Source organism: Papio anubis, chromosome 10 (genome assembly GCF_008728515.1).
Source record: "Papio anubis isolate 15944 chromosome 10, Panubis1.0, whole genome shotgun sequence".
Classification (NCBI taxonomy): domain Eukaryota; kingdom Metazoa; phylum Chordata; class Mammalia; order Primates; family Cercopithecidae; genus Papio; species Papio anubis.
The window spans coordinates 13466689-13493950 of NC_044985.1; the positions used below are offsets into that span (position 1 = coordinate 13466689).

Consider the following 27262-nt stretch of genomic DNA (forward strand, 5'->3'; position numbering starts at 1 on the left):
AGATGAATGATGTGTATCAGAAGCTAGAAAGGGGTGTTTGCCATGGTGGGGTGATGAAGAGAGGTTGGTTAATGGGTAAAAACATACAGTTAGATAGAAAGAATAAGCCTAATATTTGACTGTAGAATAGGGTGACTATCATTAACAATATATTGTATATTTCAAAATAGCTTAAAGAGAGGATGTGAAATGTTCCAAATATAGAAGTGATAAATACATGAGGTGATGGATATCCTAACTTGATCATCACATATTCTATATGTGTAACAAAATATGGAATGCACCTTGTAAATATAAACAATTACTATGTATCAATAAAAATTTTTTTTTGAGATGGAGTCTCACTCTGTCACCCAGGCTGGAGTGCAATGGCGTGGTCTCGGCTCTCTGCAATCTCTGCCTCCCAGGTTCAAGTGATTGTCATGCCTCAGTCTCCCAAGTAGCTGGGACTATAGGCTTACGATACCATGACTGGCTAATTTTTTTTTTTTTAAGTAGAGACGGAGTTTTGCCATGTTGGCCAGGCTGGTCTCAAAATCCTAACCTCAGATGATCCACCCGCCTCGGCCTCCCCAAGTGCTGGGATTACAGATGTGAGCCACTGCATCTGGGCAAAAATATTTTTTAAAATTCCTAGAATGATTTAAACTGTCCTAGGTATAATACATATGGGTCTATCAACCATGCACAGGTAGGTGGTGGCAAACTAGGCAGTGCTCATAGAGACTAGGATTGCACTGGACTAGGACCATCTCTCATTTTCACCGCCACCGCAGACATTGCCACATTAACCACGTGACTCACACTGGTGATTCCATTAAGCTGCTAATAACATGGCACATTTTATGTGATGTTTATTTTTTGAACTCCACTTGCTGCAATATGGCGTAGTTGGTCTTGCTGTCATATACTAACACCTACCTCCAGAGATACTGTGAGGATTAAATAAGACAATCCACATAAAGCACTGAACATTGTAACTGGCACTCAGTAAATAAAAGTAAGTGGTGACTGGCTATTGTTAATTTAAAAACAGATCTAAAAGTAAAAGGAAGCTGTACGTTTCAGTGATATTTTGTGGCCTTTTCCCATAAAACAATACAGTACTTTTTATTCATACTCACATATAAAATAAAATAATCATATGTATAGATATGTATATATAGACATAAGCTATATCTATACCTATCAATATAGAATTATTTCAAAAGATAGGTGTATCAGGCTATAGAAATGTCAAGAAACAGTACAATTCAGTTAGAACTGCCTGTACCTCTCTGGGTGCAAACATATTCGGAAGCACTGGGCACAGCCATGAGACTGGAAGAAGACTCTCCAATGGGAACAGTCTTTTCCTGAATGAAATTGAAAAGACCTATTTGAAAAATAAGGCTCTTCTGGGAAAGCAAAAGCCATTATCCTGGTTAAATAGTTACATTTACTTGTGAGTGAAGGTTGACGATTGCACATCAACGTATTTTAAATTGTTATCCAGACATCTAAGTTCTGTGTCTTCCCATGGCAAAAACAAATAACTAAAAGACATGTTTGATCCCTTGTCTCTGAACTTTTATATTGTTCTCAGATTGAATAGAAAGACTGGAATCATAATCATAGATACTGCACAATTTCCTCTAATAATAAAAGAGCAGCAATATGCTAATGAGTCTGTGTAGAAACAGACAGAATGGCATATGCAATGGTAGGGATCAAACACAAAGATTTAAATAAGTTATGAGCCAACCACTGCTGGAATTTTGCTTGTAAGTAATCATTATTACCAGTTCACTTTCCTCCTCCTCCTCCTCCTTGCTCCCCTGCATCCCCTCCTCTCCCTCCTTCCCCTCTTCCTATTCCTCCTCTCCCTCTTCATCCTCTTCCTTCTTCTTTCTGACAACATGCTAGAAATCATTTGAAATATCTACTGAAATTGAGTGTGTTGAGGCAGAAATAATATGATAAAAGTTTATTAGAAGCCAAATGGGAGGATTGCCCAGAGAACAAACACCAAGAAAGTCTGGGAGTGTGCTGGAGTTTGGTACAAGTTGAAAGACTTTTATAGAAAAGTTTAGGAGAAAAGGTCGGAGGGTCGGTGGTCCCTGATGCCAGAGTTGTCCTTTTTGTTTGGAAGGTACAATATAGAAGCTACAATCATTGGCAACATACAGGCTAAAATATCTGTAATACAAAACCATCATAAACATTATGATTCAGAAATAAATCAGCATCCTTTTTAGTGTCAATAGGTTATGAATTAATAAGTACATAAATAATTTCAGCAACTCATAAGATCCCTTTTTTTTTTTTTTTTTTTTTTTTTTGAGACGAAGTTTTGCTCTTGTTACCCTGGCTAGCATGCAATGGCACCATTTGAACTCAACGCAACCTTTGCATCCTGGGTTCAAACAATTCTCCTGCTTCAGCCCCCTGAGTAGCTGGGATTACAGGCATGTGCCATCATGCCCTGTTAATGTTGTATTTTTAGTAGAGATGGGGTTTCTCCATGTTGGTCAGGCTGGTCTCGCACCCCTGACCTCAGGTGATCCGCCCACCTCAGCCTCCCAAAGTGTTGGGATTACAGGCGTGAGACACTGTGCCTGGCCTATGATTCTTCACTCAGAAGAGGATGCCACCATGAATCACAAGACCTCCCCAAGATGGTTAATTTAGAAGCCTTTTTACATTTAAAGTAAACTGCCAAATGTGACCCGTATGTTATCAGAAAGCATGTTAAAACTGAGTGTTCAATAATCATCCATTAAGGAACACAGACCAGGCCATGAAGTCAGAAGTAAATGCTTATGGCATATCTTTTACTTTTTAAACTCTGCTAGTTCAGGTGCAAGTAAATGACTCTCTGGGCTGTTCTGACTCCATCCCTCCATTCTACCTCTGTTTCAAATTACAGTAAATAAATAACAAATGTTATTACGCTTTTGAAGAAATGCGTTAATATGCTAGCTGCTTTTCTACTGGTCCCCCTAACTGTTCATACCAGTCTTTATCCAAAATTCATCTGTAGCTGTCCACACATACAGAGCATGTACACGCACACACACACACACACACACACACACCAGCACCCACATTGTTTTCACTGTTGTGATTATTCTAACATTTATTTTGTAAGCTTTGGAAAGGGTCAGTGAAGAAGCTTTTCATATCAATAAACCTACAGAAAGTATATATAAGTCGTAAGGTACCAATGAACTGCTTCCATAACTGTTTACTTACAAGTTTCCTTCCATTGTCCAGAAAGAAATATAGACAAAGCAAGGTATGCTCTAATTAAAACAGAGATGTCAGTTAATATAGAGGAAGTAATATAATCTGTTTGGAATGTTACAATTTATTGCCACTAACATGATACTTTGGAATTTCCTAATACTAGTAAAGAATGGATGAAAGAAGGAATATTTGTCAGAAAGAGTGTGGGCTTTGGGTTCGTAGCTGTGTGGACTTGGCTGAGTTATTATTTACTCTGGGCCTCTGCTTTTAACTATAATATAAGAATAATGGTAACTACATGGTAGGACTGTTGGAGGGATTTGAGGTAATGCAAATAGTGTTACCTACGTGAAAGGAAACTCTAACTCTACTGGTTATGAGAAGAGTGAGAAAGCGTGTGGAGAGCCTACCAGGCTGCCTGACACAGAGCAGGTCTCCTGTGAGCATTAGAACTTCCAGCCCCCACAGTCTGGCAGACAAATTCACACACACACAATTTCAAAGAACTGTCTTCTCATAGCAACAATGCAAAGGATTTTTAATTATATTCACTGGATAAAAAAGTGAGTCCCATTCATTTAGGAAAAATATTACAATTGTTTTTTAAATACACATGATTTGTAAGGATTTTTCTATAAATAATATAATCTGAACCATTTGCATTTAAAATGGACATATACTGTCAGAATCTTTTTTCTTTTTTAGCAGGAGATGGTTTAATGACCCAATAAAAATTTCTACAGTACTTTTCCAAATAACACCTTTAGGGTTAGAATAAAAATAGATTCCAAAATAGCTCCAAAGTTGTAATTTAGTATGATTAGTAGCTCAGCTTTCGTAGATAGATGAGAGACATTCATTGTTTGGGCTTTTGTAAAGCTTTTAGAAGTTCCTTGTTGAAGAAAAATCTTAATGAGCAGACTTAGAAGTACTTTTGTTTGGAATCAATTACGTATTACTTCTTTGAAAATCTTAGGAAGTTCTTAAAAATTTTTTTGACTGTTACAATTGAAAGCTTTAAATTTATCAAGAAACAAACTGTTTGCTGTATAAGTATGTGAAATTACTCTACCAAAAGGAGAATTATGGAAGGAAAATTATAGTATTTGTTCAAAATACTTCTTCTTGTTCAGCATAGTCCCATCCCAGTGGAACAATTATTCTTGCTGCGCCATTGACATTAGGGTTGGCCATGTAACTCGTTTTGGTCTGACCTGTACGTGGATGTGGCCTGTTTCTCTCCTGAGCAGCAGCCTCAAGATGCATTATGTGCTTCTGTTCTCTTTTCCTCTGCTACAAGATGGGCAGAGGAGCTCCTCCTTCAGCCTTGTTCCCTGATTAAAGAGGACATCAAAGCTAGTTGCGGCTAATCCACAGCAGATTTGCAACATGCACAGTAATCATTAGTGAACAGCTTGTTGGGTTTTTATTAAAGGAATACACAGATATAAGGACCACAAGGAGCAGGAAAGAGTATTAGTAACTCTGCTGAAACCCTCCTCATGGCTCTTTCCAGTCACTACTTGTCTCCAGAGAAAACACTTTTCTGAATTCTCTTCTCACAGATTAATTTTTGCTGTATATAATTGTTTGGGTCTGACTTTCTTCATTCAGTAATATCATTTCGATGTTTGTCCATGTTGTTGTGGGTAGTAGTAAATTCACTATCATTGCTGTGTAATTCTCCATTGTATGAATATAGCATCATTTTATACCCATTCTACTTTTGTTGAAATTGGAGTTGCAGCAATTTGGAGCTAACACAATAGTGCCACTGTAACATCATTGTAGATATCCTTGGTTACACATATGTACACATTTCAACTAGGTACATCCTTAGGAATGGCCATGCTGAGTCCTCTGTTGTACATATGTTCTGCATTAATTGATGCTATCATCAGGTTCCAAAGTAACTATACTAACGTATACCTCATAAAGCGAAGGATGAGAGCTTTTTCTGCTTCAAATTCTTGTCAATACTTATCTGTTGGGATATAGTTTGGATATTTGTCATCACCGAAATCTCCAATGTTGAATTGTAATCTCCAGTGCTGGAGGTGGGGTCTGGTGGGAGGAGTTTGGTTTAAGGGGGCAGATCCCTCATAGCTTGGTGCTGACTTTGTGATGATGAGTGAGTTCTCATGAGATCTGGTCATTTAAAAGTGTGTGGCACCTCCCACCTCCTCTTTTTCTCTTGTTCCATGTGACATGCCTGCTCCCTCTTCATCTTCTGCCATGATTGTAAGCTTCCCAAGGCCTCCCCAGAAGCTGAGAAATGTGAGTCCCATGCTTTTACAGCCTGCAGACCCATGAGCCAATTAAACCTTTTCTTTACCTTTATAAAAAACTCAGGTATTTTTTATAGCAATGCAAGAATGACCTGACACATATTGTTTGTCACTTTACCACTGGAAGGATTATGTGGTGATACCTTATTGTGGCTGTTACTTGTTTGTCCTGGTGACTAATGAGTTTGCTCACATTTTAATATGCTGATTAGCCATTCGGTAACCTCCTTTGTGAAGTGTCTGTTCCAGTCTTTTCTTCATATTTTATTTGGATGTTCCATATTGCCTTTTCTTATTGATCTGTAAGAGCTCATTATTTATTATGGAGCTAACTTCTTTGTCCAAAATATGTGGTCCTCATGTCGTCCTTTGCTCTATAGCTTGCCTTGCCTTTCCATTCTCTTGATACCATTTCTTAATTGTAAGCAATCTAACTTAACATTATTTTCTTTTTTCTTTCTTTTTTTTTTGAGACGGAGTCTCGCTCTGTTGCCCAGGCTGAGTGCAGGGCTCTGACCTCTTCAGCTCACTGTAAGTCTCACTTCCCAGGTTCACGCCATTCTCCTGTCTCAGCCTCCCCGAAGGCTGGGACTACAGGCACCCACCACCGCTACCGATAATTTTTGTATTTTTAGCAGAGACGGGGTTTCACTGTGGTCTCAATCTCCTGACCTCGTGATCTGCCCACCTTGGCCTCCCAAAGTGCTCAGATTACAGGCATGAGCCACCACACCCAGCCTTAACATTATTTTCTTTATGATTATTGCTTATTGTGGATCTGCTCCATGATCATGAAAACATCATTTTATACTATCTTCTAGAACTTTTATTATATTATCATTGACATTTAAACCTGCACTTCGTTTGTAATTGATTTTGTTAACGGCATGAACTGAGGTATCACTTTCTCTCTTTTATTGAAATAATCACCTGATTTTTCTCATGTATTTAGGGACAATGAAAAAAACGGAATGAATTTTCAAGTCCAAACTCACTTTCTAGTAATAAACTGTAGCTACAAAAGTTGTTATTTGTTGACAGATTTGTTTACTGCTTTTATTCATATGTTCACTAGATACATTGTTTTGAAACTTTTTCCTTGTAATAACCTTGTGAGATCCTGATATTAAGACTATTTGGACTTAGAAAATGAGTTGAAAAATGTTTCCTCTTTTTTTCTTCTCTAGAGAAGTCAGTTTAGATTGATGCTGTTTCTTCAAATGCCTGGAAGGAAAGACTGACTCTGACAGTTTGGATCACATTTCTGTCCTTTTCCTCTGGGATACTGGTATCTCAAGCTCCAGCTCTCTTGGTAGCTCTATGATGCTTTCCAACAGATGTGCTTTGCCTTTTACCTAGTATTTACCCTTTTTCTTAGTAGAAGACTGGTTTTCTATAAGCTAATCTGTTAAAACAAAAAATGGCTCTATGCTACTTATTTAAAAATTTCCATTAACATACAGTCTCTTCAAAAGATTAAAAATACTTTCACCTAGAGACAACTCACAAAAATCCAGTTTTTTCAGATCATGTGCATGACCAGATCTACATGCCTGATTTCATTCTCATATCTAAGCTATACAATAAAGGTGTTAAAAGCGGAGAGATTGGTAGTGTGCAAAATCTAACAATGGAATCTAATAGTGGGATCTAACAGGTATTAGTAGCTAAATAGCATTGAAAAGACATGTCTTGCAGTAAGTTGAGGGTGTTGACTGCAGTTCCACAGTGCCCAATGCCCTCCACCAAATAAACAAAACCAAACTTTCATAAACTTTGACCAATGCCTTCAATAGGCAAAGAAATCAGTTCATCACATTGGATTGATAGTTCAAGGTTGCAATTTGGTACACTGGAAACAACCTCAAACGAGATAATATCTCCTTTGCTTATAGAGTCAAGAAATTCCTAGATTTAAATCCCACCTCTACTTTTTAAAATCTGTGTGACTTTCAAAATGCCACTTGCTTTCTGTGCACATTTAATTATGTATAAATAGGCTAGTCTCCTACAATCCATTCCCGTGTAATTGCTGAAGTGATTTTAATATATCCTAGTCAAATCTCACTACTCTCTCTTTGTGAAAACTTCCAATGGGTTTCCATCACCTTTAGATTACAATACAATTTATTTTGCCAGTGAATGTCCTCCTTAAGCCAGTGAAATTTCTCCTTCATCCCAGCGCTCTTCTTCAGTAGTCTTCTGTGATTTCCACAGCCAGCATCTTTTCCTGTGCTGATCCTTCCGCTGGGATCATTACTCCCCCAGAATGTCACATGGGGGCTGCCAGCTTCTCATTCCTCAAATACACACTAAAGCAACCTCTCCTCAGAAGTGCCTTCCCTGACCATGGGATAAAAAGAAACTCCCCTTATAACTCCACTCTTGCATGATACTCTACTCTATTGTTTTTATAAAACTTCTTGCTCTTCAGAATCATCCTGTTTATTTATTTTTCTTTCTCCGTGTCTCCCTGAATATAAGCTCCCATGAGACATATAATTTTTCTGTCTCTTTTCTCAATTAAATATCCAGTACCTAGAACAGTGTTATAGCACCAAGAAGACGGTTGATGAATGAATGAATGAGTGGATGAAGTATTGTAAAGATGAACTAAAATTAGGTGTGAAACCTGGTTAAATAGTAGGTGCTCAATTAATAATAATTTCCTTCTCCTTTCTTTCCAGTCTTACATCCTCTTCGCAAAAAGACTCCAAATCTGTACTTGCTGCCCCTATGTACAGAATACTAGCCACACCTCACGCTTTCCTTTTTAGTTGTATATAGGGGTCATGACATTTAGTCACCAACTTGTCAATTCAAAGATGGGTGTACCTCACAGTCAACTGTGAAAATAAATAGGGCTGGGGAAGGGGAGCTCACTCAGCAATGGAGGGCACTCACACATAGCCTGCGAGCTACTTTTCGAGGGAGCTGGCACCAACCATGGCAGCCTCCAGCTGGTCTGTTGCCATTATTGTGTCATGGGTGCTGCCTTGTAGGAAATAGAAGGTGCAATGATTCTGGTTATTTATTCATAGAGGAATACGGGTGATCCTCTTGGAAATTTGGGACATTCATTTCACAGTTGATTGCGAAAATAAATAGTTTGGCATTTTTGTTATTTCAAAAGTATCTTACCTGGGTGCAACTAATGTTTTAATCTAAGTTCCAATGGCTTGATCACACCCACAGCTGGAGATCCCTAGTGAAAAAAACAAATATTGGCCTATTTCCAAGCATGCTGGGAAGGCGAGCTCACTCAGCGATGGAGGGCACTCACACATAGCCTGTGAGTTACTTTTCTAGGGAGCGGGCATCCACCAAGGCAGCCTCCAGCTGGTCTGTTGCCATTATTGTGTGATGGATGCTGCCCTGTAGGAAATAGAAGGTGCAATGAGTCTGGTTGTTTATTCATAGAGGAAGATGGATGATCCTTTTGGAAATTTGGGACCTTCATGCACGTTAAGAATAATACAAAAATAATGAGACTGATAGTATGTGTGTGTGTGTGCACATGTATGTTTGTAGACTAGTGGGGAGTCACCAATGTTAATTAAGAAACTGGAGATGATGTCGAAAGTGGGTTGTTGAAAACAGAGCAGTAAGAGGTGGCAGTGCCTTGGAGGCAAGTTTGTGACCTGTATGTGCTTTTGGACAGACAGACCTAAGATCAACCACTTACTAGCAGTGAAACTTTGGACATATTGTGATGAAATAAAAAATAGCATATGCAAAGCACTCAGTACTATTTCAGGCATGTAGTGGACACTTTTTAGTGCAAGCTATTGTTATTAGAACCAGTTCTACCTTCGTTATAATTGTGCATAGAGAATTTCACAAATGGAGACATTTATGACAAAAAATATCTTTTGATTTTCCCTTCTAAAATTATTGGACATCCCATCTGCTTACTGCTAATAAGCCTACTTGCATTATCAGAGACCAGAACAGGTTTGGCAAGACTAAACAGTAGAATGTCAGTTTTCTATGATGAGCTATTTGTTTCCTGTGCTATTTACAGGCAACTGATCCGCTCTTAACTCATACATCTAAGGGCACTAGGAGAATTAAATGGAGTTCAAATATAGATCAGAATCCTACTAGGCACTATTGATGCTTTGTCTTCATTGACATCTTCATTCATCCACATGTTAAAATCTTTATGTGGGAGGAACAGATAATTTCATTGTAACAAAAACACCTGATGATAATGTGTTATGGTTTTGAATAAATTAAGTTCTTTATGCCAGAAAATCATGCAGAATCTTTATGTGTGTTTATATACCTATGTCTATATCTACTAGGTATTTATATACATATATGCATATGTTTATGTATATATTTTACTTTATATGTCTGTGTGCTTGTATGCACCTGTACAGGTGGGTTTCAATGTATGCACATATAGGTGTGTCTCAGTGTGTGTGTGCATTCAAATAAATATGTTTATATGTATCTTGAAAATATCTCTAAAACGCAGTGAAGATTACTATCTTTCTGAGAGTCTTTATGATGTACAAAAAAGAGCCCAAGACTTGAGTAACGAGAATTGAAATTTGGGTTCTTCAACCTCTGTCTGTGATCCTTAGGTTTATCACATTATGCTTAACCACCTTTTTGACCCTCATATATAAATCTGAATCATAAGATTATTTGAAACTGAAATAAAGATGACCTGTCACAGCACCATGCCTGGCACATAGTAGATACTGAAAAATTATATGTTTTTTCTTCCCTTCCTCACTTTTCTTCCTTTCTTTAGAAAACAGTTACTTCAATGCTACATGGTTTTATTGACATCTAAAATGTATATACAGTTGATTTTTAGTTTGGGCAGTGTAGGCCCCTCTTAAATATATTCTGGCAGATAAAATGCCATGATTTCTCTATTAATGCACGATCATGACTGGGAGAATGAAGAGGCTGTGGTAGTTATCTCCAGAGGACAATATAGTGTTCCCAGGACTATCTTGAAAGACTAATGGACATCTGGAATACTAAGATGAGAATTAAAGTAGAATGAAAGGTGCCTTGCAATTTATTATAGAATTCAACTGTGTGTTCATCCAGGTTGCCAAAAAAAGCAGATACCGAAATGGAATTAAATAGTCAAGAAATGAATTAGAAAAAAACTGCTGGTGAAAGAAAATGGGAAGGGTGCTGGGAGAGTTGTGCAGTTCTGATGAAGGTTAACCAAGGCCACTGGGGTGGATGTTCCTGAGCCAAAACCATGAAAAGAATCCTATGCATCTTAGGAACAGAAAGAGCAAACAACCTTGGTAAAAATGCAGCAATGGATTTCAAAGCACAGAAGCTGTCACCCAGCAATACAAGATCTGAAAAAAGCACTGTCATGTGACCACATAGGTAGGTAAGAAAGAAGGAAGGAATCTGCATTTACCATGATAGAATCTTTGATAGGCACAGCCAAACTTCTTAGCTCCTAACTCACTCCTCTAATTAATAATACAGTATCACTAAGTATATATGGTTTGTAGAATCTGTGTAACCATAAATTAATGAAGTTGTTGAAAAATTAGAGGAGAATTAGAAATACAATGTATTGCAGCCATCAAGTGCAGTAGGATTTGAAAGGATACAGTTTAGTGTGGTGGATAAAAGCAGGAGTTTTCAGAGTTACAGGAAATAGATTTGAAGCTTAGCTCTACTATTTGGCTGTGTAACCTTGAAACAGTGATGACGTGCCTAAGTTTCTAAATCTTTATAGTTTGGACATCATGATACCTACTTCAATGGGACTTTTAAAGAGTTAAATTAGGCTTTTTAATAATCACCATAACGACTGGCAAGAGATGGCATCTCATTGTGGTTTTGATTTACATTTCTCTAATGATCAGTAGTGTCAAGTTTTCTTTTCATATGTTCGTTGGCCGCATGAATGTCTTCTTTTGAGAAGTGTTTGTTCATGTCCTTTGCCTACTTTTTAATGGGTTGTGTTTTTTTTTCTGGTAAATTTGTTTACATTCCTCATAGACTCTGGATATTAGACCTTTGTCAGATGGATAGATTACAAAAATTTTCTCCCATTCTACAGGTTATCTGTTCGCTCTGATGATTGTTTCATTTGCTATGCAGAAGCTCTTTAGTTTAATTAGATCCTATTTGTCAATTTTTGCTTTTGTTCCTATTGCCTTTGGTGTTTTCATCATGAAATCTTTGCCCTTGCCTATTTCCTGAATGGTATTGCCTAGGTTTTCTTCTAGAGTTCTTATAGTTTTAGGTTTCACATTTAAGTCTTTAATCCATCTTGAGTTAATTTTTGTATAAGGTGTAAGAAAGGGGTCCAGTTTCAATTTTCTGCATATGGCCAGTCAGTTCTTCTAGCACCATTTATTACATAGGGAATCCTCTTCCAATTATTTGTTTTTGTCAGGTTTGCCAAAGGTCAGATGGTTTTAGGTGTGCAGTCTTATCTCTGAGTTCCCTGATCTGTTCCATTGGTCTTTGCGTCTGTTATCATACCTGTACCATTCTGTTTTGGTTACTGTCACAGATTCTGGCTATTGGTGGGATGGTAAATTAGTTCAACCATTGTGGAAGACAGTGTGGTGATTCCTCAAAGATCTAGAAACAGAAATAACATTTGACCCAACAATCTCATTACTGGGTATATACCCAAAGGTATATACCTAGTAATCATGCGTATGTTCATTGCAGCGCTATTCACGATAGCAAAAACATGGAATCAGCCCAAATGCCCATCAGTGATAGACTGCATAAAGTAAATGTGGTACATAAACAGCATGGAATACTATGCAGGCATAAAAAGAACGAGATCATGACTTTTGCAGTGACATGGATGGGGCTGGAAGCGGTTTTCCTCAGCAACCTAATGCAGAAACAGAAAAACAAACATGACATGTTCTCACTTATAAGTGGAAGCTGAACAATGAGAACACATGGACACACTGGGGGAACAGCACACACTGGGGCCTGTTGGGAGGTGGCGGGAGGAAGACCATGAGGAAGAATAGCTAATGGATGCTGGGCTTAATATCTAGGTGATGAGTTGATATCTGCAGCAAACCCCCAGGGCCCACATTTACCTATGTACCAGACCTGTACATCCTGCACTTGTACCCCAGAACTTAAAATTTGAAGAGGAAAAAAGGGTTAAATTAGGCCTAAACACTAGGAAATTAGCATTTATTGATGGTTTAGTATATTTTAGACACTGTTCCATGCACTTTATAGTAGTTTATCAAATTCTATTAGAAAACATAAAATAGGATGCATTATTGTCCTTAACATGTTTTTCTTTTTAATTTTAACGAATGTAACAGATGAGAGAACTGAGAAAGGTTGAGCACCTAAGTGATTCTCGTTTTTGCAAGTGTCAGAATCAGAATTAAGTTCAGGTAGTCTCCCTGTTGTCTTTTTCTAACTACTACGCTATACTCTCCTGCCTCTCAAATACATCTGGATAGATAAAATGCCCTGATTTATACATTACTGCATGATCATGACCCCAGGGCAGGATGAAGAGGATGTAATAGTTACTGCCCAAGGAGGAGCTAGTTTTAACAGCACAATGTATGTTTTCCCCAAGAATCTATTTGGAAACTTGAACTTGATCAATATAATGCTCTGTATCTTCTGTAACTCTGGAAATCAAGTACTAGGTTATAACAACCATTATAACCATTATCAGATGCACAAGAATTACTCTATTATGAGAGTATCTTCTAGAATTTACTTCAGAAAAGTCTGTTACCACCTTAATCTGATGTCTTTAGGATTAATATCCAACTGAGATATTTTAGGTTGCTCAGGGGCCTAACGTAATTATTTGGGTGACAGAGACCCCTTCAGAATTTTTTCAACGTGTATCATGCAGGCAGTTTCCTACTCAGATGATTAACTCCTCTCTTGGACAAGTGGAAAATTAGAACCCTAAAATCTGAACTGAAATTTCAATGCTGACACAATAGAGAGAGACAGGGTGAAGTAGGGTCTTCAACCCCAAACTGTAGAACTCAGGTCATTTCTCATGTCTTGAGACTTGTACATCACTGTGGTCCCACCTAAAGGTGAGAAGGGAGAGGTTAAGGGTGCAAGTAGTTTCTGATATTATGGACTGGTCTTGGGATGGAGACAGATTGTCAGTGACTATAATTAGTCCCAGGAGAGTGTCATGAGTGTGGGGGTGTGCCTGAGGGGTGAACAGTCCAGGTGTCCATCCACAAATCCTCTGGGGTTGACACCTGATGTTTATTGCACATACTTAGAGATAGCAGGTGTTTTGGCTGCTGTCCTTTTGCATCGGTGAGCAGTCATAGGTCACAGAGAGAGCAGAGTCACCTCTGAGCTCTCCCACTCCCAGGTGGTTTATTTGGAGAGTTATTTGTCTCATGAAGCTCCCTGGAGCCCAGGAGCTGTCAGTCTATTAAATCAAGGGAAAGAGAATTAGTAACACCTTCTTATTTTCAGGGTGTAATAACCTGCCCTATAAATCCACCCAAGTCCTGTTGTTAATCTTTAGTCTATGTGGGAAGCAACTGCTGTTATTGGTGCTGCATTGAGAATAGGCCACTTTATTACTTTGGAAGCCATAAAATACGTCTCTGGCTAGAAGGGAGGCTAATTCCTCTAGACCATTTGGGTAGATGCATTGATGCCCTCAGCCCTGTGACTAGTTTGGGATGCAGAATGTTGATCGAAAGGAGGAAGGTATATTTCTAAATAATTAGGTTTGAAATGCGCCATGATAAAGAAAAGTACATCTTGGGGGTCTATAGAAGTAAGCTAAGGGGGCAAGGAAGTCTTCCCTGAATAATCTCCACAAAGCCAGAATTTTGCAGGACTTTCATAAAAACAATAAAAATTGTTCCAAGGTCAAAAAGTTTGTGGACATATATTGAGAAGGTTTAAACCAATTACTCTAAAATGTCTGGGTCTTACTGTGCATCTGTAGGAGATATATAGTATGCAATGTTTACTAAATATATTTAATCGTGGAAAACCCCTTCACCTTGTGAGAAGGGCATCAAATAACATGTTTTGACCTGTGTGCTATTTAGATAACAGCTCAAGATATGTTCTTCTGTATTAATATAAATTATGGAAACCTATTGTGGTAATTTGGGTCCTAAAGGAGGAACTATCTGCAAAATTACTTTATATCAGATGTAATTTTTCAAAAACTAAATCAGACCCCCTCCTACCTCTGATGTGCACATGGGTAAACCAAGTATTTAGTTTGTGGAAGAGGGATGATTTTGCCCCAAGTCAAAAAACTGCTTAATTATTCATAAGGCAAATGTCCACCAATTGATCTGCATAAGTATTGCGTGCTCTCCTGTTACTGGGATTTATTTATTTATTATTTTTTTTTTGAGACGGAGTCTTGCTCTGTAGCCCGGGCTGGAGTGCAGTGGCCGGATCTCAGCTCACTGCAAGCTCCGCCTCCCGGGTTTACGCCATTCTCCTGCCTCAGCCTCCGGAGTCGCTGGGACTACAGGCGCCCGCCACCTCGCCCGGCTAGTTTTTTGTATTTTTAGTAGAGACGGGGTTTCACCATGTTAGCCAGGGTGGTCTCGATCTCCTGACCTCGTGATCCGCCCGTCTCGGCCTCCCAAAGTGCTGGGATTACAGGCTTGAGCCACCGCGCCCGGCTCCTGTTACTGGGATTTATTTTTCCATATTATACCAGGCATTTGGAGTCACATCTCGGTCATCTTTCAGTAAGTGACTTTTCTGGATATAAAACAGAATGCCTTTCATGGTGAGAAAGGAAGAGAAAGGCAGGGAAAGGAAGAGAGCCTGGCCATCTGGATATGTTGGTCTATGTGATTACTCATAAGACGACTCAAATAAGCAGATGCCATGGATGGTAATTAAACCTTTCTTCTGTTCTCACTGGAATGTAAAAACAGTGTTTCTATGGATGACAAAGGACCCTTGTCATATATTCAAGGGTAATCACAAAAGGGATACATAATAACCCTGTTAATCATCAGAGAACCAGAACATCTTTGGAAGCAGCACTTTCTCAAGGTGATCACGATTTCTTTACCCCCAGCACCAACTCTTATGAAACACTTGTCAGACCTGAAGCAGTGAATCCACTCGCCGGCTCTCCCAGGCTTTCAGCAATTAGCTAGCATGTGCCTTTGGTCTGAAGATTTTTTTTTTGTCTCTTCAGATGGCTCCATGGTCTAAGAGATAGTGTTATATCTACCCTCAAAGGATGCTCAGTGTGTGGTCGTAAAGCTTTGTGAAACTGCAGAAACTGTCTTTGCTGGAAAGAATAGTGTTCTCTGCCTGACGGGATAATATAGAAAAGTTGATAGCCTCCTTCTGGCCTTACGGTCTTCACTGCTTTGTTTCTTTCTCATTTCCCAAGAAAGACAGATCACAAGAGAAAAGTCTGTTGCCTGGGACACATGTTGATGACACATGTTCAGATCACTCTCCACACAGCCTTCTCTATTTAACCAGGGCACCACCAGCAACCACAGCCGGAGCCCCACAATGACTGGCTTCAGGTGGGATTTTAGATCAAGGGAAAAGAGATACCACAGTAACAAGAGGTTGGGGACTACTGAACCACCGCCTGTCGTCTTTCCCGGACCCTCCTAATTTTTAGGCCCCATTTTTAAAAATACATTTTCTGAGTGGTCTCTCAATGGAGTTTATATAGGAATAATTCAACAGTTATTTCTTCATGACCTACTAAGTCCTGAAGATACAGAAATGAACAAAACAAAACAACCCCCATCCCCATCCCCATCCCTGGTCTCCAGGAATAGGTCCAGGCAGTTGCTTCATAAATGTCATCACATAACATGTATTGAGTGTTTACAGTTAATCAGATATTGTGATTGTGTTTTACACCTGTTCATAAATGTCATGCCCACTTCATGAGCTGGTTTGCAGATGAGAGATTAAGGAAATTTAGAAACAAATTCCCCGTGATAATACAGCTAGTAAGTAGGAGAACCTGGATTTGACTCCAAGAAATCCGACTCCAGAGCTCACCCCCACCCCAACTAGTATACTTGTTCCTGACTCACACTGAGTCTCCCACCACTACCACCAAACCTGTTATAGAGACGGCGTCATACAGATGTGTCTGATGTTCCACCATTATGGCTTTATTTCCTGAATATGTCTTCCCCTATGTCTGCTGTACATTGTATTTGGAATGATCCTGTGAGAACATGCATTCCCCTTGGGATTTCTTAAAAAAAAAAAAAAAAATTAAAAATGGCTCCTGTGGCCAGGCGCGATGGCTCACACCTGTAATCCTAGCACACTGGGAGGCTGAGGCAGGCGGATCATTCGAGATAAGGAGTTTGAGACCAGTCTGGCCAACATGGTGAAACCCCATATCTACTAAAAATACAAAAATTGACCTGCCGTGGTGGTATATTCCTGTAATCCCAGCTACTTGGTAGGCTGAGGCAGGAGAATTGCTTGAACCCAGGAGATGGAGGTCGCAGTGAGCTGAGACTGTGCCATTGCCTTCCAACCTGAGAAACAAGAGGGAAACTCCATGTCAAGAAAAAAAAAAAAAGAAAAAAGGCTCCTTTGGAGGTACTATAAGTGATAGTAATTCTAATCATAGTAAATATGCCTGATTTTAGTTCATATGTCACCATATTAAGTAGTATATCAGTTTACTAGGACTACCATATAACAAAACACCACCAACTGGGTCGCTTAGACAACTGAAATGTATCTTCTCACAGGTATAGAGGCTGGAAATCCAAGAGCAAGGATTAGGCAGGACGAGTTTCTCCTGAGGCCTCTCTTCTTGGCTTGCAGATGGCCACTTTTTCACTGTGTCCCCACTTGGCCTTCTCTCCATGCGTACATATCCCTCATGCTTCTTTGTGGTTAGACTCTGTATTTCAAATTCCCTCTTCCTACCAGGAGACCGGTCAGATTAGATTCGGGCCCATCTTAATGAACTTATTTTAACTTAATCACCTTCTTAAAGATCCTGTCTCCAAATGCAGCCACATTCTGAGGCACTGGGGTTAGGACTTCAGCTCAGAGCAAGTAGTGTACAAGTTACTTAATGTTTAGTTCCCATTTTCAAAAGCATAAAATGGAGGTAGCCACAACATTTACATTTTGGGTTCATTTCATGTAATAATGTAAGTTATGAGGCTTAAATAAGGTCATTTTGTCTCTGGCTGAAGTATTGAATGAAAAGACTATGCTTTTTGCCCCTTTTGTTTGAAGAGCTGCTTTGTTCTTATCTATCGGGTTTCAGCCCAGATAATCACCCTGATAATTTCTTCAGAGCACTTTCAAAACCAGAACTTATTATTTTTATTTACTTGTATATTATCTCTGTCATGCCACTGGAATTTAAACTCTATCACAGAAGGAACTGTATCTGTTCAACTCACTGTCCTACCAAACATCCTAAAATGGAGCATGACATATGTACAGGGTGCACAACAAATATTTGTGAGATGAATGCATGCAAAATATATTTTTAATCTAATTACATTTAGCTTTTCTTTTTTTTTTTTTTTTCCCAATGAGACTTTTATCAGACCTATTTAAGGCCTTTTTCTTTTGCTCATTCTACTACTCCAGCTGACTGATTTTCCTGTTTCTGAGCAGCAGTTGGATCCTTTCCCATTTGGACTGCTACTTTGATGGTGAAATTTCTGCCCTAAGGGGACCTCTTCATCACAGCCTCAGGTAGGAAGTACACAGCTCTCCTGCTAATCAGCACCAACCTAGGGGTTTCACCCCCATCCACTCCCAGCTTCTTCCTTATTCCTATCTGCCTATTTTGTTTAAAGTTAAATATGTTTCAAACAATACTATTAACACATTGCACCATTTCCTCCCTTAACATGAAATAATTTATCAAGATTTTCAAACTTAATGTATAGCTGAGGGCACACTTCAAAAGAGAGGAGACAGAGACTGGGTAGACATGGACTGTGGGTGCATGAACGCAATGGAGGTGTATAGGCAAGAAGCATGAAAGACAGCGCGTTTTTACTTCTGGTTGCCTTCTGAGAACTGAAAATGTCCTCTTAGCTTTCTCATCCCCAGTTCTAAAGAGGTATTTTGACATTGAATTTTTATATTGGCTCCCCTGTGGCCTCTGGCTCAGGAAGAACACCACTTCCTGCTCAATCACTCAAAGAGAAATCTTGGATCCTTCTGAGAAGTTTCCTTTCCCTTCTCTGCTTTAATCAGTTGGTCACCAGGTTGTCTCTTCTGTTCATCTCACTCTACAAATGTGGATTTGGATAAGGAATTCTCATTTGGATGACTACATGAGTGACAGGTCCCTACAAGCATCTGCCCTCTCACATCAATCTTTTACAAAGCCATAATTCCACACTCAGATGACATTCACGACCCTACAGGGACCTCTGCCTACTGCCTTCTCCATGTTCTCATTCTTCACATTATTTCATCAAAGTGTGGGTAACTTTTATGTTACCATGAGTAATGTTTCTTTAATTTTTAATTTTAGAATAACTTTAGACTTCCACAATGTCGCAAAAATTGTGCAGTTTTTGTATACTCCTTACCTAGTTGCCCCTATTTTTAACATCTTACATTATTACAGAACAATTATCGCAACTAAGGAAACAAGACTATTACATTCCAGTTATATTTATATTAACTAAGTTAAGTCCAAATTTATTTGGAAATTGCTAGTTTTTACCTAATGTCCTTTGATCCTGTTCCAGGATCCCATCTAGGACACCATATTACATTCGGTTGTCACGTCTCCTCGGCCTCCTTTGGACAATGGTAGTTTCTCAGGCATTTCTTGTTTTTAATGACCTTGACAGTTTTGAGTAGTGCTTATTTTCCAGAATGCCCCTCCACATGGATAGACTTAGGTTGTGGATTTGGGGGAGGAAGACCATAGAGGTCAAATGTCATTCTCATTGCATCATATCAAGGGCACACACTATCAATGTGGCTTAAAGTGATGTAAAACTGAATAATCTGGCTGAAACAGTGTTACCAGTTCTCTTCACTACAAAGTAACCCCACCTGCCTACCTTTCTAAACACTATTTTCTGAAAGAGCAGCTCACACTCAATGAGGGTAGGAAAGAGAATGTTAAGCCCCACATCTTGGAGAGGGAGAATCTACAAAAATTATTTGGAATCTTCTGTTTGTGTGCTATGTCTTCTACCTCCATTCATTTATTTCATTCATTCAACAATTTATATAATCATTAATAGATATTAATTTAAGGTATTGGGTTATAACCCAGTGCTACATTATTTTGATTCTCAAATTGTGTCAGCTTGGACCACTGGGAACTCTTACAGGTTAGTCTGTTTGACCCTTTATTTCTGAGCACTTCTTTAACTTTCTGGCACTACAAGTTGCTCCATGAGGTTCTTGTATATTCTCATCTCTTCCCTAGAACCCAAAGAACTCTAGTTTTGTTTTTTTTTTTTAATTAAAGAATGGCATCAGAAATCCAGATCTGGCCATGTATATGCTCTTACTACCTTCCATTGCTTCTAAACTCTCTCAGTGGACAGCTATGAAATATATGAACGTATACAAATCTGCATGTACACACACACATACATATATATATATTTTCATATCCTTTTATATCTATATTAAATATCTAAGCATGAGTCTATACTATGTCACAGAGTCTAATCCTATACCTGATGATTCCTAGCCATTTTTCCCTTGCTTATCTGTAACTTCCATCTCCAGCGGAGAGAAATGTCACTCCCACCATCAACCATTCCTTTACTTATTTGCTCAACCCCAGTATATTTGTAAAGCAGTTTCAGCATTTTTAACTCATACACCTGAGAGACATAACTTGATCTACTAGAGTATAGAGTTTATGTGCACATCCATCATTGTCTCTTTAGCTTTCAGTTTCCAGTCACAGAACTGTTCTCCAAAGTTACTTTTGCTGGAAACTTCTTTAGTGAAGTTAAATTTGGGTTTTTACCATTTTTGTTATAGTGCATTTCATCCTGGGATTCCTTAACTCGGCTGATTTTTTGTTGTTGTGGCATATACTAAGGTTTCATTCTTTATGCCATAAAGTCCTATTGGTTTTGAAAAATGCATATTGTCTCATCACTGTAGTACCATGCACATTTTTTCATCACCTTAAAAATCCTCTATACTTCTCTAGCTGAATGCGATCTCCTTCCCAAACTTTACCAACTACTGATATGTTTCTATCTTGGTAACCTTACCTTTTACAGAATGTTATATGAGTTGAATCATACAATATGTGGTCTTTTGGGTCTGTCTTCTTTCATTCATCCCTATTTTTGTATGAATTAATAAATAGTTTGTTTCTTTTTATCACTGAATGGAAATTCCACTGTATGGATAGACCACAGTCTACTCACCAATCGATATATTAGAAGATATCTCAGTTAGTTCTAGTTTTTTGGTAATTATGACTAAAGCTGTTATAAATGTCTGTGTGCATGTTTTCAGCTCAGTTTGATAAATAGCTAAGAGTGTAATTGAATCGTACAATAAGCCTATGTTTAACTACAGGCAGTCATTGGAAGCTTTCTTCAAATGCACTTTACTCTGAAATGCCTCTGGACTTACGCAAGTGCTTTTCTTTTGCCTGGAATGCTCCACCCTCTTTCCTTTGTATTTGTCCACTTCTTTCTTGCAGACATCTTCTCAAGTGTCTCCTTCTCTTAAAAATCTTTCCCTCTTCTTCTTGGCCTAAATTAGAGACTTGTTACGTGTACGTGTATCTCATTCATCATGTGCCATTGCAATTTTTCATATTCTTGTCTTCCTCTCTGACAAGTTTATGAACACTTTCAGGGCAAGTGTTGTACCTTTCATTTCTGTTACCTCAGTTTTTAGTACTGGCTTCAGTAGATAGTGGAAATTCATTAGCTGAGTGTTCAATCATAATTTTTTCCATTATACCATACCTAAGCTTCCTCTACATTCCAATTGAATTTTTCTGATATTGTGTTTGTTATAGGTATAATGTATTTGATATTTATATTTTGCTCATAAGTTAACAGTTATGGGTTATATATGGGTTATATAGTCAATTCTGACTCATCTCCCTCTATATTTTATATGAGTGTCTATAAACATCTCAACTGTATAAATGAAAAAGCACAACCATAGTTAATTTCTCTTTTGCTGTTTACATTTTCAGACGCCCAGAGTTGTTTTTTGTTTCACTGAATGTTTTCCCTTTTTCTTAAAAGTACAGGAAACAGACATTTCTTGAGTTTTCTGCTAGAGAAAGGTCAGGAGACAGGTCTGACTCCATCAAAGTGCAGTGTCAGTCATTAGCTTTGTTATGTGTGTATGTGTGTGTGTATAAATTCACACACACACTCATACACACAAAGAGGAGCTGGAAGTTAGGAAGGTCAGGAAGATGTACACCTGCACAACTGTTCAGGGGTGGGCAGCATCCTTACCTCTTTGAAAAGTATTTATGTGTCCTTTTAACGTTATTGGCAGTTACAGGAGGGCATCAAGAGGGAAGATAGGCCCTTGGTCATATTGTAAAATCAAAACTGAACAAAAAGGGAAGTAATAATATAATGTCTCTTTTCTTCCTAGGTGAGTGAAAGAAATTATTTTAAAAGCCTCAGGCAATCTTTCAGCTCAAGAGTTTTTTTTCATTTCTCTAAAGGTGCATATTCCGAAAGAAGCTAAGTCTCTCTTTTTGTATTATTTATACACAGAGATCATTTTTTGCTGAGATTGTAAGAAAATGATATTACTAAAGACTGCAGCTGGTCTTGATCTGACCTGACTGATGTTGATGCTGGTAGTGATTGCATTAGCTCCTTCCAGGCACTCTTGTCATAAAAAGAGAAAAAGCTAGAGGGAGGGTTAAAGGAGGAGGACAGAAAAAAAAAAAATCCCTGTAAATCTTGTTTTCTAGAAGCCATCAACCCCAGCCCCACACCAACTAATTCTCAGCATCACATACACAAACATATTGGAGGAACTTAAGTCTTTGGGGGAAATAGAAAATATATTAATTCATGATAAATGTTGAGGACTTCTCTCAATACAATCATAAGAAAATTGCCCAAGTGAGAAAAAAATGTCAAAAGATGATCTCCCAATATTTAGAACAGGACCACTAGAGTGGGTGAAGTTTGTGGTCAGTGAAGCAATAGAGATACGTCCGGTGGTAGAAGAGTGCAGGCTCCAGATCCACAGCAACCTTGTTCACACACTGGATATGACTAGGTATAAAACCGCTCTTACTTCATTTGCATCATCTCTAACTTGGAGAAGATACCTGCCTCCTAGAGCAGCTATAAGGAATTAATCAGTTATTCCATTTAAAACACTTGGACTAGTCAGGCACATCTCAGACTCTCAGTGCTAGCTGTTCTCATTCCTTCTCCAGCGTGGCCTTCTAATGGGGATGCCTCCAATTAGCAAACCGACAGCTTTGAGACTAAAGGGAGGTCCCGATTGTTCTGTGTTAACTGAATCTTCAGGCATTTGGTCCAGAGGCACCATAAAAAGGGGAAGGACTTTCTCTCAATGCAGATCCAGAAAAGGAGATGACTTCGCTAAGCCCTGCCTGCAGAACTAAAAAGCAGCAGACAACACTTCCCTGCCTTTATTTAAAAAAAAAAATAATCGGGACCAAAAAACCCTGAAGCATCACAAAATGAAGTTGTTAAGAGTCCATAATCATTGTAGCTTGCTCTTGTTTATTACTTTTATTTCCTGTTTCTCTGCCATGATGATCAGTGGACCTATAAACCAAATGACCTGTGTACTTAGCTTTAGTACAGAAGCTGGAGAGACTGTGTGCTACTCTGCAACCAACCACGGTTTTGTGGAAATAGAAAGTTAGGGGATAGAAATGACAGTGGTAGTTCCTTAAGGGAAAAGTTACCAGTCTGCAAATCTTCACTCCATTCCTGAGAATGTAAGAGATGGCCTGGAGGCTTTGCCTTAAAAAGATCCTGGGGTTGGCTTCTTGACCTAAAGCATCCTTTTGCTCTTTGTTTTTAGGTGAGAAGGTAAAACACAGATTGTGAGGTGCACATGATTTAGAGGCATCAGCATAAACAGAACCAGATGGTTATTTTCCTTCCTGCCCAGTTCTTCTTTTATCTTCTGATAAAAAAGAGTAAGTGAAAACTCCAGCATTCTATCAAAGATGAGTAAGCAGAGAGATTCAAGGGTTACCACATTTTGACACAAACTGTATTCCGTGTTGAAAAAATGAGCTGATTTGCATTGTGCAGAATCCAATCTCCCTAATCAATTATTGATGGCTGGTGGGAAGTGATAAATGGCCTGCTAGCCAGAAAATCACTCTGTTTCAGCTCAGCATGGAAACAGATGATAGGATTTTCAATATATACAATGATGAGACCTTTCCTCTTAGACTCAGAATTACTGAGTTTCACTCTAAAACTACAGGAGCTTTCAATTTTAGAATCTAGATGTGTTTATGAAGCAAAAACATTAAAAATTGCCAAACTAAAAAGAATATTATTCATTTCAAAGAGTATCCGTATTTTCCAATTTCATAAATGCAAGCATTGATGGCACAATCAAAAGCACATCTAGGAGACAGAATAAAGTGGGCAAGAGTGAATTTCAGTTTTGATGATGCTAATTCCTTGTTATGACACCTTGGGTGAATTTAATTTCTCTATGCCTCAGTCTCCTCATTTGCAACATGAAGATAATAATTTAATAAAATGAAGACCTTTGGCCAGTCTTGCACAAAGTAAAACTAATAGATGTCCTAATCTATTGCCACTGGTAAGGCTTTCCCTCTTGTCAGTGTACCAATGACTCAGACACTCACCTGGTCTTAAGAAGTAGCTGGAACATTAGGGAAAAAGTGCAAATTTTAAAATTCCCAACTCTCAACCCAAATCTACTGAGGCAAAATGTATAGGGAGAGGACTGTAAGCTGTACTTTAGCTATGCCTCCAGGTAATTTTGATCCTTGATCAAGTTTGGATAAATGCCAATTTACAACAACTGGACATCCTGGCTTTGGCTTTCCTTCAGCTGAAATAATTATACTTAGAAAATTGAGTGCATATTTTCTGGTGCCTCTTACAGATTTTTTTTCCTGGTGTTGTAATCCCTGAATCTGTGTGTACCCAGGTGTGCCAGGCACACAGCCCCCTCTTCAGCCAGACAGCAGACATTCTACTATGGGGTTGTCTTCAGCAGCTCAGCATCCTCTCACTTCTAGTCCTGCATCTGGAGGGTTAAATACAGGACATGCATGAGGAATGGATTTGGAGGTTCAGGATCAGGGAGAAATGAAAAAGCCTCCAATGCCTTCTCTAACCCAGCTTCACAGTAGCAAATTCGTATTGTATTTTTATTCTCCTTTGGCTTGCTTCTTCTCAAGGACCCAGGGTTGAGAGGGGTACATAAAGAAGTGTAAGTTTATATTAAAACTATCCTAATAATTTTAAAACAACTACAAATTTAGCAATCTTCTTATCCTTTCATAAATACTGTCAACTACAGAAATTACAGGCATTCAACAGATTTGAATACTTAAATTACTGTTTTTTGCATGAATTCCTGACAATCCAGTAAGAATCTTTCTAAAAGTTAACTCCCAGAGAGAAGCAAGTTTGCATATATATAAAGCAGATTAAAAAGTATAAGATAAAATAATGCACTTATTCTAACTCTTTTTCTGGTAGAGAGTTTTTACTCTTACTTCTCTCGCAGTCCAAATATTCTTTACATGAAAAAGTGTTCCAGTATTCATGTAATACCCAGAATAAAACTTCTCAGTATAATTTATTTGAGTTCTACTTTTGTACTTTGACCTTCTTGTGGTTTTACGGCCTCTCACTATTCTTTCTACTTTCAGAAACAGGTTGTAGGAAGAGAGCATGATGAGGCATTGAGCCTCTTTCCTCACTTTACTGGGCTAGTGGTACCTGCAGACATAAAATTCTATCTCCATATGAACTTTAAAGCAGTTTTCCAATTCGGTGAAGAAACTCGTTGGTAGCTTGATGGGGATGGCATTAGATCTATAAAATAACTATAGGCAGTATGGCCCATTTTTCGATATTAGTTCTTCCTGTCATAAGGCATTTGTATTTCTTCCATTGTTTGTATGCCTCTTTTATTTCATAGGCAGTGGTTTGTAGTTCTCCTTGAAGAGGTCAGCACATCCCTTGTCAGTTGGATTCCTAGGTATTTGTTGTATTCTCTTTGAAGCAATTATGAAGTGAAGTTCATTTCATGATTTGGCTCTGTTTATCTGTTACTGGGTGTATCTGAGATAGCATGATTTTTGCACATTAATTTTACATATCCTAGGGGCTTGCTGAAGTTGCTATCAGCTTAAGGGATTTGGGCGAGACAATGGGATTTTCTATGAAATATACAATCACTAAATGTCTACCAAGAGGTTCAGTTGACTTCTTCTTTTTAACAGATACCCTTGATTTCTTTCTTTGCTAGAATTTTCATAGAACTTCAACATTATGTTATGATTCTAGAATTAATTGAAGAGGGCATCCTGTCTTAATGCCAGTTTCAAAGGGAATTTTTTCCAGTTTTATTCAGTAGCGATAATGGCTGTGGCTTTGTCATCATCAAGCTCTTATTGACACAGTCGTTCCATCATACGAATTCTTAGGCCCCATCATGAAGGGCTGTTAGATTTTGTAAAGCACTGCCATCTAATAAGAAGGATAATCATGTGGTTCTTATCTTTGGTTCTGTTTATATAGTGCATTATGTTTTATTGATTTGTGAATGTTGAATAGGCGCGCATCCCAGGATGAGCCCCTTGATCAAAGAGGCCGCATCTCAAGACAATCTAAGTCAAGAACAAAGGCTGACTGGAGGCATCCATTTCTACCTGACTTCGACTATACTTTCCGAGATACAGTGCCAAAACAGCGTAGTATGGTACCAAAATAGCAGATATAGACCAATGATACGGACGACAGAGTCCATCAAATAAACACATCACGTACATCAGATCTTTGGTAAGCGAGAGAAACGAAAGAAAATTGGGAAAGATTCTCGATTTAGCAGTAGTGCGGAAAATTGGCTATCCATCTGGTAGCAGAAAACTGAAACTGGATTGCCGCCCTCCTTATAAAAGTGTTCAGATGGATTGAGACTTCATCGTAGACCTAATACCATAACTTAAAAGGCCTGAGGAAAACCTGGTATTTTTCCATTCAGGACACAATGACGAAGGCTTTGTATCTAAAACACAAAACATGGCAGCAGAGCCCAAAATTAAAACCAAATCAGGATCTAATTAAACTAAGAAACTTCACGCCAAAGAAATACATCAAGTCCGGCAGGCAACCTACAAGATGGGAGAACATTTTTTGCAATCTACTCATCGGCAGAGGCTATTATCCAAGAACCACCACAAGAACTCAACAAATTTACCAAGAAAAAAAACAAACAACCCACAGCATCAAAAGTGGGCCAAAGGAGATGCATGGGCAGACATTTCCTCAAAGAAGACATTCATGCAGCCAACGAGCCACATGAAAAATGCTCATCCTCATGGCCATCAGAGAAATGCAAGGCACAATAGAGATACCATCTCACACCAGGTCAAGAATGGCTATCATTAAAGTCAAGGAAACAACAACAGGTGCTGGAGAGGATATGGAGAAGCCAGGAACACTTTTACACTGTTGGTGGGATTGTAAACTGAACAGCTTGTTACATGAAACATTAGCGGCGTTGCTCGAGATCCAGAACTAGATGTACCATATGATCAAGCCCTTCAACTACTG

General features: G+C 38.6%; 1 long non-coding RNA gene across 1 annotated transcript in view; it reads left to right on the forward strand.

Annotated features, from left to right (window-relative positions):
* Nucleotides 1–27262, forward strand: part of LOC103877290 — a 61278-nt gene that overhangs the window by 15783 nt on the left and 18233 nt on the right. The window contains exons 2-3 of the long non-coding RNA XR_004176485.1: nucleotides 18123–18203; nucleotides 23508–23625. This is a non-coding gene — a long non-coding RNA (uncharacterized LOC103877290). The remainder of the gene's footprint in view (nucleotides 1–18122; nucleotides 18204–23507; nucleotides 23626–27262) is intronic.